Raw genomic sequence first — 15,887 nt, 5'->3', positions numbered from 1 at the left:
AAGAGCTTGTTTGCTCTACGTATAAGATGTATGTATAATATGAATCCGGAGTGATGTTAAGAAGAAACATTGCTTCTTGCTCTAGCCACTTGCTTTGAGTGAACAAGCTGAAGTCTTAGAAATTTGCATTATTTTGTCAGAGATGGCTGAGACCAATTGGCCTTGAGTATTTCAGATGATTTAAAGAAAGAAGGGAGAGTTTCCATCATACTTCAGATCAAAGAGGAACACTCAGAGATGCAAGTTAAGAATGCACAGATGTGAAAATCCAAAAGATATAATAAAACCAACTCTCATTTATGAATTGTTTTTTAAAATCCTCTTAATCCTTGGGCCTCTGATGTTTTCATAATTTCATAGATCTAACAGCATGGAAGTCAGAATCTTGGCCTAGGAATCAAAAAAGGACTGGTAAAAACCTGGGATTTGTTATGACCTATGTTGATTTGGAGACTGCACAGACACAATGGTGCATCGAATGTTCTTGATCAGTGTTGAAAGAAAGGATGTGCATAGACATTCCCAGAAGATTTATTTAAAGGAGAGCATGGAGCTCTTTCCAACCACAGCTGAAGAGTTTGGAACAAAGTCTTGTCTTTTTAGCTAGAAATTATGGACTCTTGTAAGCTGCATTTTATTAAACAGTCTTTCAAAGTCTGGAAAATCAACATCAAAGACAAAAAGCAAATGAAATGCCTAAGAGGGAAGATGATTTTTAGCTTTTTAAAACACTACTGAAGTCCAATCTACAGAATACAAATATTGCCACCAGGCCCAGGATTTCTGCCTTAACTTTTCTGTTTGATTCCCTTAATTGCCATTCATACACCTGAGGAAAGACTGCTCAGAAAAAGCCTTTGTTAGATGTTATTATGTCCCTACCTTTTTAATAAAGGTTAGGAAAAGCATAAAATAAACATCAAAGTTTGCTGGGTCAATCTCCAAAATCAAAGAACACAAGTAATTTCTTAATGTATCAAGATGCCAAAAAGTCTTTTTTTTTTTGAAGACAAATAAGACAACAGAATTCCCAGATCTTTTTTCACACACAGAGAGAAGCAAAGGATGGAGAAAAATTCTGGTTAATTTCTTCCTCTGCGAATTACACTACTGCACAATGCCACCATTGAGGTGTAGAAGACAACTGCATCACATCTTGTCTGCTTTGCTGGTGTTCATGTTTTCTTATTGCTCCCCTGTTAAGAGGGAAAGCAGGAGACGGGAACCTGGAAGTCAGCAGCTTTGCCGTGAAATTGCTGTGTGTCTTTGGACTTCAATCCTAAGTCATTCTCATCCACCTCAGAGTAGGTCTATTGATTTCATCCAGTGCCTAGGGATTATTTGTAAGGTGCTTTGAGCTCTTCCGACTGAAGAACTTCTAGAGTGTATAATATTATTGGATTGCCTTTTGGAAGCAGACGACTGCAAAAAAATCTATGTTTTAAACTATGATTTTAGAAAGGGAGAGAGATAAAGACATAAATCAGAGAAATAAGTTAATCATACAACATGCAGCAACAGGGTTGTTGTTTTTTTTAACACATCAAGTCTTTGCGGATATTTCTGATGGATCAGTTTATTCATTGGTATTCTGGAGGGGGTCTACAGGAGTTCAACTCATATTTCTTCTGTCAACACCTTTTTCAGCAACTTCTTAGCATGTCTGACATATTATGAATACGTGGTTTTGGAATCAAAAATATATCAGGACCAAGACGTACACTTCTGACACTTGCTATAGACACTGAAGGCACCTTGCTCTCATAGGAATCCCGGCATCCTTTTTAGAAATGTCAGTCATAAAAAAAAGAGAACCCCGCATGTTTCCTTGCAAGTCTGTTAAATATTAAAAAGAACAGTTAAACACATATTTAATTTCCTCTAAATTTCAGTAGTTTGTATAAGGCCCAATTTGATTAGAAATTTGCATTATTTCACTATAGGAATGAGGTTTGCAGTGCTGCAAATATGAAAACAATAAAACCTTCTGTTTCCATTTCCATACTGCTGCTTTCCAAAGAGCTCACCTCTGGGCAGATCCCCTATCCTTTTGTCTAGGGAAATAAAGGTTTTTTAAGCAAATTTACCATCTGCTTTTCATAGAAATAAAAGCTTTTTTCTTAAAATTCAGTGAATCACAAATTTCCTACAGAAAAAAAAATATATACATATTGACACCCCCTCTCAAATTAGGGAAGCTGGGGATGCAGGGAGAAAAGCTGGAGAGAAAGGGTGGAAAAATGATTGCCTGATGGAAAAACGTTTTTAGAGAAATGCTGAATATTTTGGTTTTATAATACAGTACTTTCTTCAGAAAGGCAAGGCATTTTTAAAACAGGCTTCCTTCATAGCCAGAACTGTTTTTGTGTCTAGCACTTAGAGATTTTTGTGCAGCTTGCAGAAATGCCTATGGTTTGCTAAGGGAAAATGAAATTATTCTTGGTGTTTTGGGCTCAGTTTGGGCAACATTCCCTTTGTGGGAATTTTTGTTCTTCCTTCCCAGAGGTGGCTGGGCACTCAAGGAGACAAGCTGGCTGCAGGAGGCTGGCTCCAGGTCTGCCACAAAGCTGAGAACTTAGCATTTTAGCTTAAACTGGGGGCTCAAACTGCTCTCACACCAGGCATACCACATTCAGACAGCCCATAATCACTAGCACGGCTGCACCTATGTCAAAACATCGTTCACCTCCCGGTTTATTTAGGCTGGAGTAAAATTCCCCAGCATGATAAAAGCTTGGGGTTGTTAAAAGGAGGGTTTCACAGGATGGTCGTCACAGCAACTATCTTGATGGGCTCATGCAGTTTAAAATAACATCCTCTAATGTGGTCTGTTGAAACAAACATGGGATATTTGAACAGCCCTAACAATCTGGACCAAAGTTTGTCTGACCTAGTTTTGAAGATAAGTTTTCGAAAAGAGATAAGAAATGGGGTGATCCTTAGCCCTGGCACTTCCACAGAGCTTCTCATCACTTCCAAGTCGCATGCAGCATCAGGTTTAATAGTCCAGGGTGGATACGTTTGCTGTGAATTTGTCCTGCCCCTCTTCAAACCCATTTTTACTCTGATAACTTGTTACAAGGACAGATTTTCACTGGTGTTATGAAAAAAACTACTGCCATTGCTTATTTAAAATATACTGCTTGGTTGTTTTGAAGACAACTCCTCAGCACTACACAATAAAAGCATAAGGATGGATACGTGAGTCAAGAATAAAAAAAAAAAAGGGGGGCCCAGCCTGGTGCTCTCTGACAGTGACCAAGAAGAGTTTTCATGAAAGAAGACAAGGGTAGGACACTGAAAGTATGGTGGATCCCTGAAATCTGGTTGAAAGGCTCCCTGACTCAAACTCAGTGTCTTTGTATTTAATCATCTTTAATGGGTTTCCTTCCATCAACTTGTCTAATTTCTCTTTGAAGCCTTGCAAATTTTCAAGACTATCCTGTGGTGAGCAGTCCCGTAATTTTCCATAATTTTAAGTCTATGTTGTGAGAAAAAGCAGCACTCTTACTGCTGTGCACTCTCACGGTACAGCTGTTCATATGCTTTTAGCTTTTTTTTTTTTTTTTTTAAAGCCTGGTGCTTGTGGGTTTCTGTTGGTGCAATTCTTGATAGCAAAAACCAGAGGAGCTGGACCTTGGGCACCTTCTCCTCCAGCTTTGCTCTACCCTCAGCTCCCCAGACACCTCTTTTCCAGCCAGGACTGCTCAGTTATTCTGCACATCCTCTCTGTGAACCTTGAAGGGCTCCGACACACCTGCGATGCACGATTTTTCTCTATAAAAGTCACGTATATTTCCCCAGTATATTTTTTCATGTGTCCGCTGATTATTTTATATTACAGTTGCAGCAAATTTTCCCGGTGTGGAAATCAAACAAACTCATCAGACACTCTAGCAAACTGACACACTTACACAGGTACAGTAAATAACTCTTTCGGCCCAAGTAATATTTCCATGGCTCCCCAGAGTCCTTTTTAATGCAGAACTGTTTGTTCTCTGCTAGTGCAATTGATTCCAGCTACACACCAATGCAGGTAGTTTAGCAATTTCCTCTCTGAGTCCCTTTAAATTGAAAACCTCCTTTGGCTTGCTTCCACCCAACAACCCATCAGAGGGAGTGCAAAACTAGGACCTGAGACCCACTGAAAAGTATGGGGTCCTTCTCATGCTAAGCACACGGTCCTCTTTGGACCTAGGCAACTGCTGATCAGCATAGAGGAGAGCAATCAAGAAGCACCTTCATGCACTGCAGGCATTTAGGACCCAATTACTGTGTTGTTTTTTTTTTCCTTTTAAGGCTTCCTCTTCAATGACAATTCAGCATGGTGGAAACAGATCCCAAGAAGTAAGCCTGAAGGCTCTGCAGCCATACTACGGGCATTTCAGGACAGTTTGATTTAGTTTGCTGCCTTGCACTGCATGTTCCCACCACGCTGGATGTCTTAAGGGCGATCATTTCTCTTACTGGAGCCATATGTCCCCACGAGAGGATGGAGAGCAGTAGTAGAGCCTGCGTGTCTTTCAGAAGGAATTTAATCGATTCACACAAAACCTAATCCAAATTCTGCATGGAGACTGCTGGGGGATTTGTTTCAAAGCCTCACCAAGGCTCTGAACCAGTTGGCTATCATGGATGCAGCTACGAGATTTTTGAAGTCTGTATCTTACCCTGATCCTTGCTGGAGTCTCTGTGTGTTACCTTGGTACAAATTGCTGTCTTCAGAATGCCAAACTGCCCTTCAGTAGTAATGTACAGCCCTGGTTTTGCTTCTATTTATGTAACCTGAAGTTGTAAGAGCATGAAAATCTCCTGAAATAGAGAGGTTGGCTCGTACCACAGGGCATGTTGAATCCTTGTGTGTAGGAGATGTCAGGAGCTTCCTATTTCTCTTCTTTTACCAGGCAGTGACTGATCAGCTGTCAGGCTCTGGAAATCCAAATAGGAACCTGAACACAGATGGGTTTTTTTGGATCTCTTTTGTCATGTCAGAGGGAGATGCCTATATGTGGTGCTGAGTTCAGCATGGACTGCCTTCTTGGTTAGGGCCTCCAGATCAATCAGAGCAGAGCAGACACAGTAACACAGGGCCAAACTCCTCCAGAGCACTGCAACAGGACAAATCAGCTCAGTAACTGAGCTAGAAAATGATTCTGATTTTCCTGCTGCTGCTCCAAATCCATACAAACTCTGATCTCATTGGAGGTACTCCCAGCCTGCACCAATGGAAGGATAATTTGGGATTATTGTGTCCAGCCCAAAGCTCCGTAGAAGGAGGAGGAATCTTTGCTTTGACTTTGACAGGTGTAGGGTCAGACCCACCACAGCAATCTCTAAAGCACAAAATACATTTACAGCTCATTCCTTGTTACCGTATGAAGAGAAGCCACGTTGGTTGCATAGCCTAAGATCCTTCACAAGGTATTTTTCAGGCACGGTGATGCAGCTGAAACCCACAGGGATACTCCCCAGCCCTCTCCCAGCCCGCAGTGGTTGAGCTGGGGTGGTACCAGTGCGTATAACCAGGGGTATATGTAATCATCTCGTTGCAGGAGCTGTGCCACCGACCTCTGGTGATTTCCAGGAGGTCATCACAGTGGTCATACAACATCCCAAAGGCACTCAGAAAGCAGTGAGACACCATTTAGGCTTGGTTCGGAAGCACAGACCATGTGTTGCTGTACTGATGGAGAAGACAGCTTTGAATACATCTCTTAGGAGCAGCTTGCTTTGGCCAGACACAGGATTACTCTGTGTGGCACTAATTCATAGGAATTATATGGCCATTTTCCCAAGGATACACCAGTTTGTGGCTAGGAGATAAACCTGTTGCCCTACCGGGGAGGAGAGCCCATGACTGCCCCTCCGTCAGAGAAGCTCTTGCCCAGAGGGGCAGCACTCCTGCTGCTGTCCCTGCATGCCCCTGCCTGGCACTGATATTTGGGGATGTGCCAACAGAAAGGCCAGCTCCAGAGGGCCAGGCTCTAACACAATTAACCTGTCTCTCACACAAGCTCTGGTGGTTACTGTAACTAATAAAACACAGATGCACCAAACAATAAGCGTCTATGCAGCGGCAGGGAGCAGTTTCCTAGGAGCGAGGGATGTGTGTGCCACCATCCACAGAGAAACCCTCGGCGTGGGGAGATGTCCTGGGGACACACGGGAACAGAGGCAGGGGCAGGAGCCAGCTCTGCAGGGCAATATCCAGCACCACTGGTGCAGGACCAAACCCCAATCACCTTTATGGTGGTTGCCTTTGCAGGGCGAGGTGCCAGCAACAGAGCATCCCTTGCAACCCAACCCGAACTCTCCCAAAAGAAAGCATTATATCCACACACACGCTGGTCTGGCTCATAATAATGCTAATTCTGCCCTCTCCTAAAGGCAGATGCCTGATTTCTCCCACCTAATGTTTCAAAGCTGCTGTGATAGATACCTGCAGAAGCTGTCTATGAGCACACCTGTCCGCCTGGCTCCCAAGGACAATGCAGACGGGGCTGCCTCCTTCAGCCCCGAAGCAATGCCGGTGTCCTCTTAAGAGTAAGATGTTTGGAGATGACAAATAGGGGAGGGAAAAAGGGAGCGTAATGGGGGAGGAGGTGCTGGGGAAACAAGAAAGCAGCACTGCTCATTAAAGGCATGGGGAAATGATGCCTTTCATACCTGCTTTTGCTCCTTCCATTCTTCAGACAAATGAGATGCCCACGGTGCACGCGGCACACCAGCGTGCTTCCTCAATTATTAATGGGGGATGCTTTGTTTTATTTAATGCCACGGTTTTGATTAGCTCATTCTCCTGGGACATGCTTTTTTTTTCTCCCCCCCTTACCTTCTTATTTCCTCCTTCTTTCTCTGGTCTGCCGTTAATCCATTTTTTTCCTGTCTAGCAGCTCTGTACCTTTGCTGGTGCTTCTGCCACCAGGAGTTCTGCTGACCCAGGCTCAGGTGAGCCGGGCAGGCAGGGTGTTTCTCCAAAAAACATCTACTGCCAGAGCCCCTTCTTGAGAGAGAGTGAGGCTTGCTGGAAAATAATGAGAACTGGCAGGTCTGATGATCCAAAGCCGAGAAACATATGCCTGGCCTGCCTCTTTCATCTCTGTAATTGGGTTTTCCCACTCCTGTCAATTAAGGCTTTTTTTCTCTTCCTCCTGCCCCGACGTTTCTCCTTTGGCAGAGCAGGCTGTGCGTGTCTGAATGGCTGATCACAAGGGGGGGCCCTGAGGGAGCGGAGAGCGGGGCAATGCACGGAGGTAGGCTTGTACAGGATCACGGGATCCCGCTATAAAATCCTGCAATTACCTTGACAGGAGAGAGGGGACTTTGTCTGCCAGAGGTAGATGACATCTTTCAGCTTTATTTTCCTGCTTTCAGAACACCCTGGATGCTACGTGCTGCTAAAGACAAGCTCCCAACCCCATGCAAGGTTTTTCCCTAATTCCAACCACGGGCTAATCTTAGCACAGCCCCTTTCTGCTGCTCCAGTGGTAAAACAGGGAAGTAAAATAAACAGAGACTCTTTTGGAAGAGCCATATCTACACTTCTCGTCCCCCTCAATTTGACCTTGCATCTGGGGCAATGGGGCTGGAGGCTGCCCCTCTCCAGCCTGGATGTACGCACCATCCCCTTCAGGGCAAGGACAACAAGCCAGGTGGAAATCTTATTTTATGATATTATTCATGTTTCTGAAGCCTTTTAAAAATCCCTGCCTTCTTTACATAAACGCAGGAAAGCGTCGAACTCAACAGCTCAGAAGTTGGTGAGAAAGGTGAAGGCTACGTGTTAAATCCTGCCAAATAATTCAAAGAGCATATCGTTGTGTTGAAGCCGGGCAGTAGCCCATTGCTTTCACCTCCCATCGCAAACACCAGCTCTTTTCAAACAGGAATTTGGAGCTGGGGACCCCAGCTCCCAGCTGAAGGCTGTGACTCGGTGTTGGCTGCACTCACGGCTGTGGTCACCAGCTCAGTTCCCAGTCTGCTCACGCTGATACAACTGGAAGGGGTTGAGTTTTTTTTTCCATCGAGTAGGTTCAAAGATATGTTTGTTCTACACAAGAAAGGGAGGCAAAAGCTATTGACTTTGAAAAGTACTTCAAATTTCATATTGCTTAACACCACCATTTTTCTTCTTGTTTCTTTTTTTTTGTTATTATAGGAAAGGTAGTGTGAAAAAATGTTTTTTTTCTTATTTTTCATTTTTCTTGGCAACTGCAAAACAGGTTTCAAATTGGGCTACTTAAAAACGAGTGTATCCAAAAATTCCAGACCCCTTCCTTCTGCTTGGTCCCAGCCTGTGCTTTCTGTGCATTTTGATCTGGAGGCCAGAAGTCTGCTGAAAGTGTCCAGTGTTTTGTGACCTGGGGTGGATGTGTAGGGGAGCTGCTGTAGGGTGGCTGCTCTTCAGGATCCTTCATCCAGTGCTTGGTGTTCACCACTGTGGAACCAGCAGCTCTGGACCCAAATCTCCAACAATCCAAATGAGAGGACATCGATTTTCCAGAGAATTGAGCTATGTTGTAGATAATGTAGCTAGAACTTTCCTACTTCACCGAAGACAGTGGGGTCAAAATTCAGGCTCCAATGGTAGTTTTGTATGGTATATAACAAATTCTGCATGATATTTTTCTACTGGATTGTCCCAAGAAGGAGCACACAAGAGTGGTTTTGCATGTCCATGTGTACATCTGTGTATGCAGAAAAGGAGGCAGCGCACATGTTCTTTATATTTCACCCATTTTTCACCTGAAAAAATGCTGAAATAAGCAAATATTGCAATATTTGATATAATACCTTTAACCAACTAACTAGGTTTATCTGAATTGATAGCAGCATCAGAAGACTGGAGGTAGTTATACATCATTTTGTGTCGCCAGATTCAGGAAAGACAAATTATTTCCCAAGCCTCAACGCCAATTAAATCCGTGCTTCATTTTCAAGTGATATATTGCAGGGAACTACCCGAGGAGTGAAGGGCTTTATTGCTGGCTGTCTCCCTGTCTGTTGATTTGATTTTTCCCCCAGTCTGCTCCTCATGTGAAGCTGTAAGTGCGACACACCAGCAGAGGAGCACCGTTCCCTTCCCAGATATTTCCAGGGACGTGCAGCTTTCCCAGCAGTTCATCCCACGTCCCACCCCGCTGCTGGATTTAATGGGCACCGAGGAGAGAAAGAGAGGAGAGCGATTCGTGGGAGACGAGAAAGGGGCTTCCCAGAACGGAGCAATTAACATTTCTGAAGAATAAACTCAGAGGAGACTGTGGCTGGGAATAGAGATGTGCTGATGTGTCTATTTAATCTTAGCAGAGAATTAAACATATCGACGGATCAAATTCTACTTGGATGCTGAGATTGAAATTGCACTGGACTCAGTTGAATCCTGATGAATTATTCCAATATTTTAAGAAAAAGTACCTTATTTGCAGGGACTGATGCCTCGCCAAATCTCATGGGAGCAGGAAAAAATGAGAGAAAAAAGCTGAATATCACGGCCGAGATCCTCTGCTGATACATGGCAATCTAGTTAAGCTAAAACCTTTGAAGCTATCTCACAGCAAACCAGCTGCTGCTCATGCTGACCACACTACCCAGCCACCAGAAACCCAAAGCAAGAGCCACAAAATCGGGTTTTAACCTGAACCTCTACAGATATCACAAAACATCTCGAACAATAAGCTCAACCTTAAAGCTTCAGCTGGTGTCACACTGCCAACACGTTCTTCACAAAGTGATGATAATTAGCTTAGACTTTTTGGCAACAAAATAGACTATATCAATGGAAAATCTAACTCTGAATTTTCTTTGAGAGTAATTTAGGGCATGTTATTACCTGGATTTATATTATCGGGCCTGTAGATCATTTGCACCTTTTAAAATACATGTAATATTTTGATAATGTCTTTCATTTGTAGCCCCTCCCAAGCATTCTCATCTATTTTCTCTTTTCTTCCATCTCAGTTATCATAGAAAGTGGATAAACATCATCCAGAGCAGACCCAGCTTGTGACATCTCTACATACTCCAGAGCTAGGTGGGTCCCAGCGGAGGATGGAGCCTCAAGGTCATTGCAAATTTCCAACAACGCAGAGGAGGGACAAACATCTGCCTCAGAGTCAGATTCCTGTGTTTTATGTCTGTGATGCCTTTCTGAGAGCCCTCATAGACAACCAGCATAAACCTCCTTCGCTTCTCACCAGCTCCCTTGTTCTCACTTGTCCAAGTGCTGACCCCAATCAAATTCTGACCCCTAGGAGCCAACTTCAGCCAGATGGGTGATATGTGAAATACACAGAACATGCATCTTTGGTAGAAATCAGGGACTCTGCTATCTCTTTCATCTGTTGCCTACTGTTGCTGAATGCAATTCAATGTATGGTAACTATAAAAATAGCAGAGGTTGATTCCCACCATCCCTCAATGTTTATCTTCTATCCAGCTTGCCCGAAATCCAGTGGTCAGCCTCACTACATCTTGACACCTGCTGGAGCAGGGGTTGGACCAGGAGGACTCCTCCCTTCCCACCTGGGCCATTCTGGGATTCTGTGACAGCTCCAACATCTCTGTGGCAAGAGAAGGGGCTGGCTGGGAGAGGACTTTTTAATATATATATATTTATTTATTTATTTATTTATTTATTTATTTATTTTAAATGATTGTGTAAATAAAGAAACAAAAGGAAGAATCAAACCTTAAGATTATGTTGCATGGCTGCTTCCCTCAGAGCAGTCATTAATAATAACGAGCTCAAGGGGTGCTCTTTGGATGGTCACACCTCCGTGGTGCACCCAGCCGTATCCTGCTCTACTTACTAATTGCAGCTCCTAATTGAGACCTTCCTCATGTTCAAAGGCAACAGGGAGGGAGCTTCACAGAAGGAAAACTCTCCTACTTGCTACTGATCCAAAATTCAGGAAAGCCACCTAACCCCCTTCCAGTCTTTCTGACTAGCTGTAGGGCAAAACATAAAGAGCTCTTCCAACAAGTTCCCAAGTACCTGGACTTGTGGCAGTTGATGGATATTCTGCAATTATTTGGGACAGAAGAAAAAGAAGCAAGAAAAACAAAAATAAAAGCAGTAGGAGGAAAGAGATTCTTGCTCTTTTCCATAAGATTAGATTTATTTCCTTACAGAGATTTGAAATTCGAAGTAAAATATATTATTGAAATGAGAAATATGTTCTTGAAATGAGAATAAATTTAAACCTGCCTTTCCAGATGTTGGGGCATTTAAAAAATAAATTTATAAAGGGAAAAGGAAGGTACTAAGTTCCTTAAACGAAGCCATGTGTAGCTGAGATCATTCTGTGTTGCAATAAACAGAATGGCTTTCTTTCATATCTTCTCCTTTCAGCCTCGAGACCAGAAAAGAAAAAAATCCCCATTAGGTGATGAAGGGTGAATCACAGCTGTTCTGGTGCTGGAGCCCGATGCGTTGTGTGAGATTTTAAGGTCATCTCACTACACAGAAAAAAAAGAAATGAGTACAGGAAATATTACGCTTCATGCTTCTGCAGCTGGATTAAGTGTTTTATTACTTACCACTGAGGACACTTCTGCTTGACACAAATATATTTGTTAGAGTATTTTATTAAATTACACCAAACATCTGAATTCAGAGTGGAGCTATTCAGAAGCTAAATGTAAAAAGAATTGACATTACAGTGTCTTAGCAGCAGTAAAGCCGTAATCAATTTTGACAGATATTGCTCATGTGCTTGAGGCTCAATGAGAAGTTGTTCAGATACCACCAAGGTGAGGCAGAAAGGAATGAAATATCAGGAGCTCTGTGGAAATGCAGCACTGTGGAGAAAGACTCTCCAGAGTTGCTTTTCCCTACTTTTCACCAACAGAAAAAAAAAAAAAAATATATATATATATATATAATTAGAGGGCTGTAGGTAAATAAGAGGTATACTAAATACTTTGGTATATCTAAATACTTTGGTATTTAGAAAGATTTGGCATATTTGTCAATAATCTGGTCTCCTGACCTTTAATGCTGCATGGAGAGCACATGTATGGCTTTAAAACATAAACTTCTGGCCCCAAATCTGCAGAAAAATCATAAGTGGAAAATAAAGTTTTCTCACTGGGTGTTTTTAAAGCTATGTTTTTTAAGACTTTTTTTCATAAGTTTCATAATTCTCATTTGCTTTTTGAGTGTTTGGGATCAATAACTTTGGGTCTTTGATTTAAGCTGTCTCTGGCAGGAGAATTAGGAAGAGATGGTCTCTGGTGCCTGCTCTACCCCAAGAACACCTGCAATGACCTGCCAAAAGAAACCTCAGGTAAGGACAGCAGAAGGGCACTGTCCGGCTCTGCCTTTCTCCCTTTGATAAAAGATGCAGAAAGAGAAGTATAAAAAATCACTGGCATCTCCCCACCAACACTGGGGGATCAGATGTAAGTCATTTTTAATGCCAGGCAGGAAGGAAATTACATTCAGCAACAATTACAGCAGTCGTTCATAACGATGTGGGGTGCAATATGGTCCCATTTTATTGCTAGCTCCCACACAAGAACTACTGTGCAGGGAATATTTTTCACAGCCACAATCTGCATTTACTGGGGTTAAAATCTTCTTGCTTAGCACAAGACAATGAATTTCCCAGAGGAATGGCCTCGGGCTCAATCTTTATCCCCCTCACTCTGCTTTATAATCCTGGGAGTCATTAGAGCACAGGTACATCCCAAGTCATTTTGAAATACCAAAGGAGTTGCACAGCAGAGATTACTTCCTCCCTTTAGCATGCAAATCATCCCAAAGAGTTTTCCTATAAAATAATTCCGTACATTTTTTCCAGGGGTATGTGCTCCTTAATTCGTCAGGGATCAAAATGCTTACATGAAGATGCAGGAGGAGCTATTTAAACCTAAAGCACTTTGAGGCAGAAGCAGTTTTTTTATTTTCTGCCCTTCTTTTTTTTCTTCTTTTTTTTTTTTCATTCTTTTTGCCCATTTGTCAAACCTTCACTGTGCCGGAAGACGGGAAAAATCTTTAACTGGTTGTTCAATGTCTTATTGTGTTGAAAGAAGGCAGTTCTTCTGCAAAATTCACCCAGACTCCAGCTGATTGACCGTGACTTCTTGTTGGGGATGAGTTTTTCCTTCATCGGCACTTTGGACTTCTCCCTGCTCATAGCTTGCATGTAGCCTCTTGCAGTGAGCTCCATCCCACCTAGACTCTGCAGGGCAGGATTATTCTGAAATGTGTGCTACATTTCTGTTGAAGTTCCTCGACCTTTATCACATCCTTAAATTCTCCATCCAGAAATGCTGAGCAGGCACCAGACTTCTGAAACTGGATACTTCGCTTGAAAAATCCCCTTAAAATATCCATTTTTTTTTTATAATCAACAGAAAGAGGAAGATGTTTTCAAAGATTTTCAGGTATTAAACCCAACTGAGGAGATATACTTGATTTGATCTCTCTGAAGGCAAGTGATCTCACCCATGGTGGTCTCACCCATGGTTAGGTGTCCTTCTAGATGGTGATGTTAAATGTATACTCCTGTCTCGGTGATTTCAACAGGAATTTAAGGCCCATGCCATGGTCACAAAAAAATTGTACGTACCAGGACTGAGATTTACATAATGAAGCAAGCGCGTTGGTGTCCAAATGTACAACACATTTCCAATGTTCTAATTGCTGCTGAATTCGAGCAGCCTGTCAACTCTTTGCGTTGGGTCTCCCGGCCCGTGCCAAACTCACAGGCTGTGCTCGCATGGAACGAGCTGTTCCATTGACTGACTCCATGGGGAGTCCTTCCTCCAGACTTTGTTTTGTTTCTTCACGAAAATAAAACCCTTACAGTTCAGCTTCTAGAAGCCTCCCTCCAACTAAAGCTGGCTGATGAAGCTGTGCATTGTTTCTCTTGGTTTCAGCCATCCCAGGCCAAAGACACTGGAAGTGACATCTGGTAGGTGAGCTCAGGGGCCGAACACAACAAAGGACCTGTGTGTGCAGCTCTTTTTCCCCCTCACAGGAGCAAAGCCTTATTTTTTTTTCATTTTTCTCTCTGGAGAGACCTTTATTTAAAATTCTGTTTTTACATCTTTCTTTCTTCAGTGCCTCTGGGCCTTGAAAAATCTGAAAGCTTAAGGATTCAAACTTCAAGGAGGCTGTTTAGAAAAACTTCAGCATGCTACAGCCTTCCGTAAGCCTCAGATGCAGGCTGGTGCCTTTGATTATTGATACACACCAATCAGATTGTGCCTCCACCAGACATTTTTATTTTTCATGTTATTGGGTGGAAAATTCCCCATCCTGCAATATGCCTTATGAAGCAGAAAATGGTAATGTTTGCGTCTGTGGCAATCCACCTGCAGCAGGGACAGAGGCTGTGTGCAGGGAAATCTTCACGTTGAAACCCCTCCTTTTCAGGTGGAGGATGCACCTATATCACTGTATAAGTGTATAATCACTGCAGGTTGGATTCAGCAGAGAATAAGGAGCTTAAATTTATGGCTTGCCTGCCTGTGGTTGTACCCTGCAGCTCATTTGACTATTCATCATGCTGCATACCCTCACTCCTCCGTACAGCTGAGGATGTCATCTATCAGAGGATAAACCCTCGGTCATGTCATAAATTTAACATTAAACATTACATGTATATATATTATTTTATTACTGACATAAGAAATTTTTATCTGCAGCGTATATTAAATCTCTAGAACACCTCGCAAAGAGATTTTGTCATGTCCTGCTCAGTTTGCAGCTCCAGGAATTATGTGATACTCCTGCTGTAACGAAACAGATTTTTAACTAATTAAAAAAGACAATGTCAATTGTCTCATAGCCAGTGGAAGGATGCTCGATCCTTGCTGGGCATGGGGAGGCTGGGAAACTGTGAGGCCACAGACATTTTGACCTGGCTATAGATAGAGAAGATGCAATATCAGTTTGACTTCATGTCTGGCCACAAGATTTTGTGGCCATGGTCTCCCCTTGAGTGCCTTAAACATCTCTGAAGCCATTTCCAGAACCTATTTCTCAAAGTCATGACCACAGATGACTTTGCCAAGCGTGGCGTTATCGGGGATGCTCTGTCACTGTCCTGAAACAGGACTGAATACCAATGTTTAGTCAATTTAAAATCCCCAAGTGTCCTTACCTAAGCAAGCCCAAAAGGGCAATACAGAAAACCAAAGAGAGGTACCGAACAAAGACCAGGATGAGGCCCTGGAGCGGGCTGCTTTGAGAGGCTGCAAAATCTCCGCCTTGGAGATATCCAAAACTCAACTGGATTAGGCCATGAGCAACCTGTCCTGAGGTAAAGAAAGGCCACAGCATCCACATCACCAGGTAGGAAGTGAAAAAAAAACACCAGAAAGGGCAGAGGAGATGGCCAGGGGCAAGGAGCAGTGACCAGCGACCAAAATGTAAATGTGAGAAGCTGAGCAGCCAAAAGCAAGCGCTTAAGATTGCCTGAGGCATCCTCAGCTAGGAAAAGTTGGGATGAGGCCTACAGGCCTACTGTGAGACTGCTCTGGCCCCACCAACAATTGGGAAGGGATTTATGTGCATCCCACCCACTGGCATGTTATGGGTTGATTTTACGGAGAGGAACCACAGCTGAAGAACAAGTGTATTTATGTGATTTTTCGTTAGCTAGGCATAGAAATAATTAATGTCACTTGGACTCTCCTTTCGCTTTCCAATTTTACATATTTTTCACAGAAGGCTACTGCAATTTAGAAATATTTCCAGGCAACCTTCCAAAAATCAGAAAGTAGAGACTATCAAATACCATTTTCCCTCTTCTAGACTACCTAATCAATTTAATCACTGGGGGATACATCTTCAAAGTGGCACTTAGAGGCAGACAAGCCATGTTAAAAAGCACCAGGATTTGCATCCCTACATCACCACGACCAATTTAAAACTG

This window comes from Anas acuta, chromosome 1, assembly GCF_963932015.1.
Source record: "Anas acuta chromosome 1, bAnaAcu1.1, whole genome shotgun sequence".
Classification (NCBI taxonomy): Eukaryota; Metazoa; Chordata; class Aves; order Anseriformes; family Anatidae; genus Anas; species Anas acuta.
Note: the sequence above shows the minus strand (reverse complement) of the source record.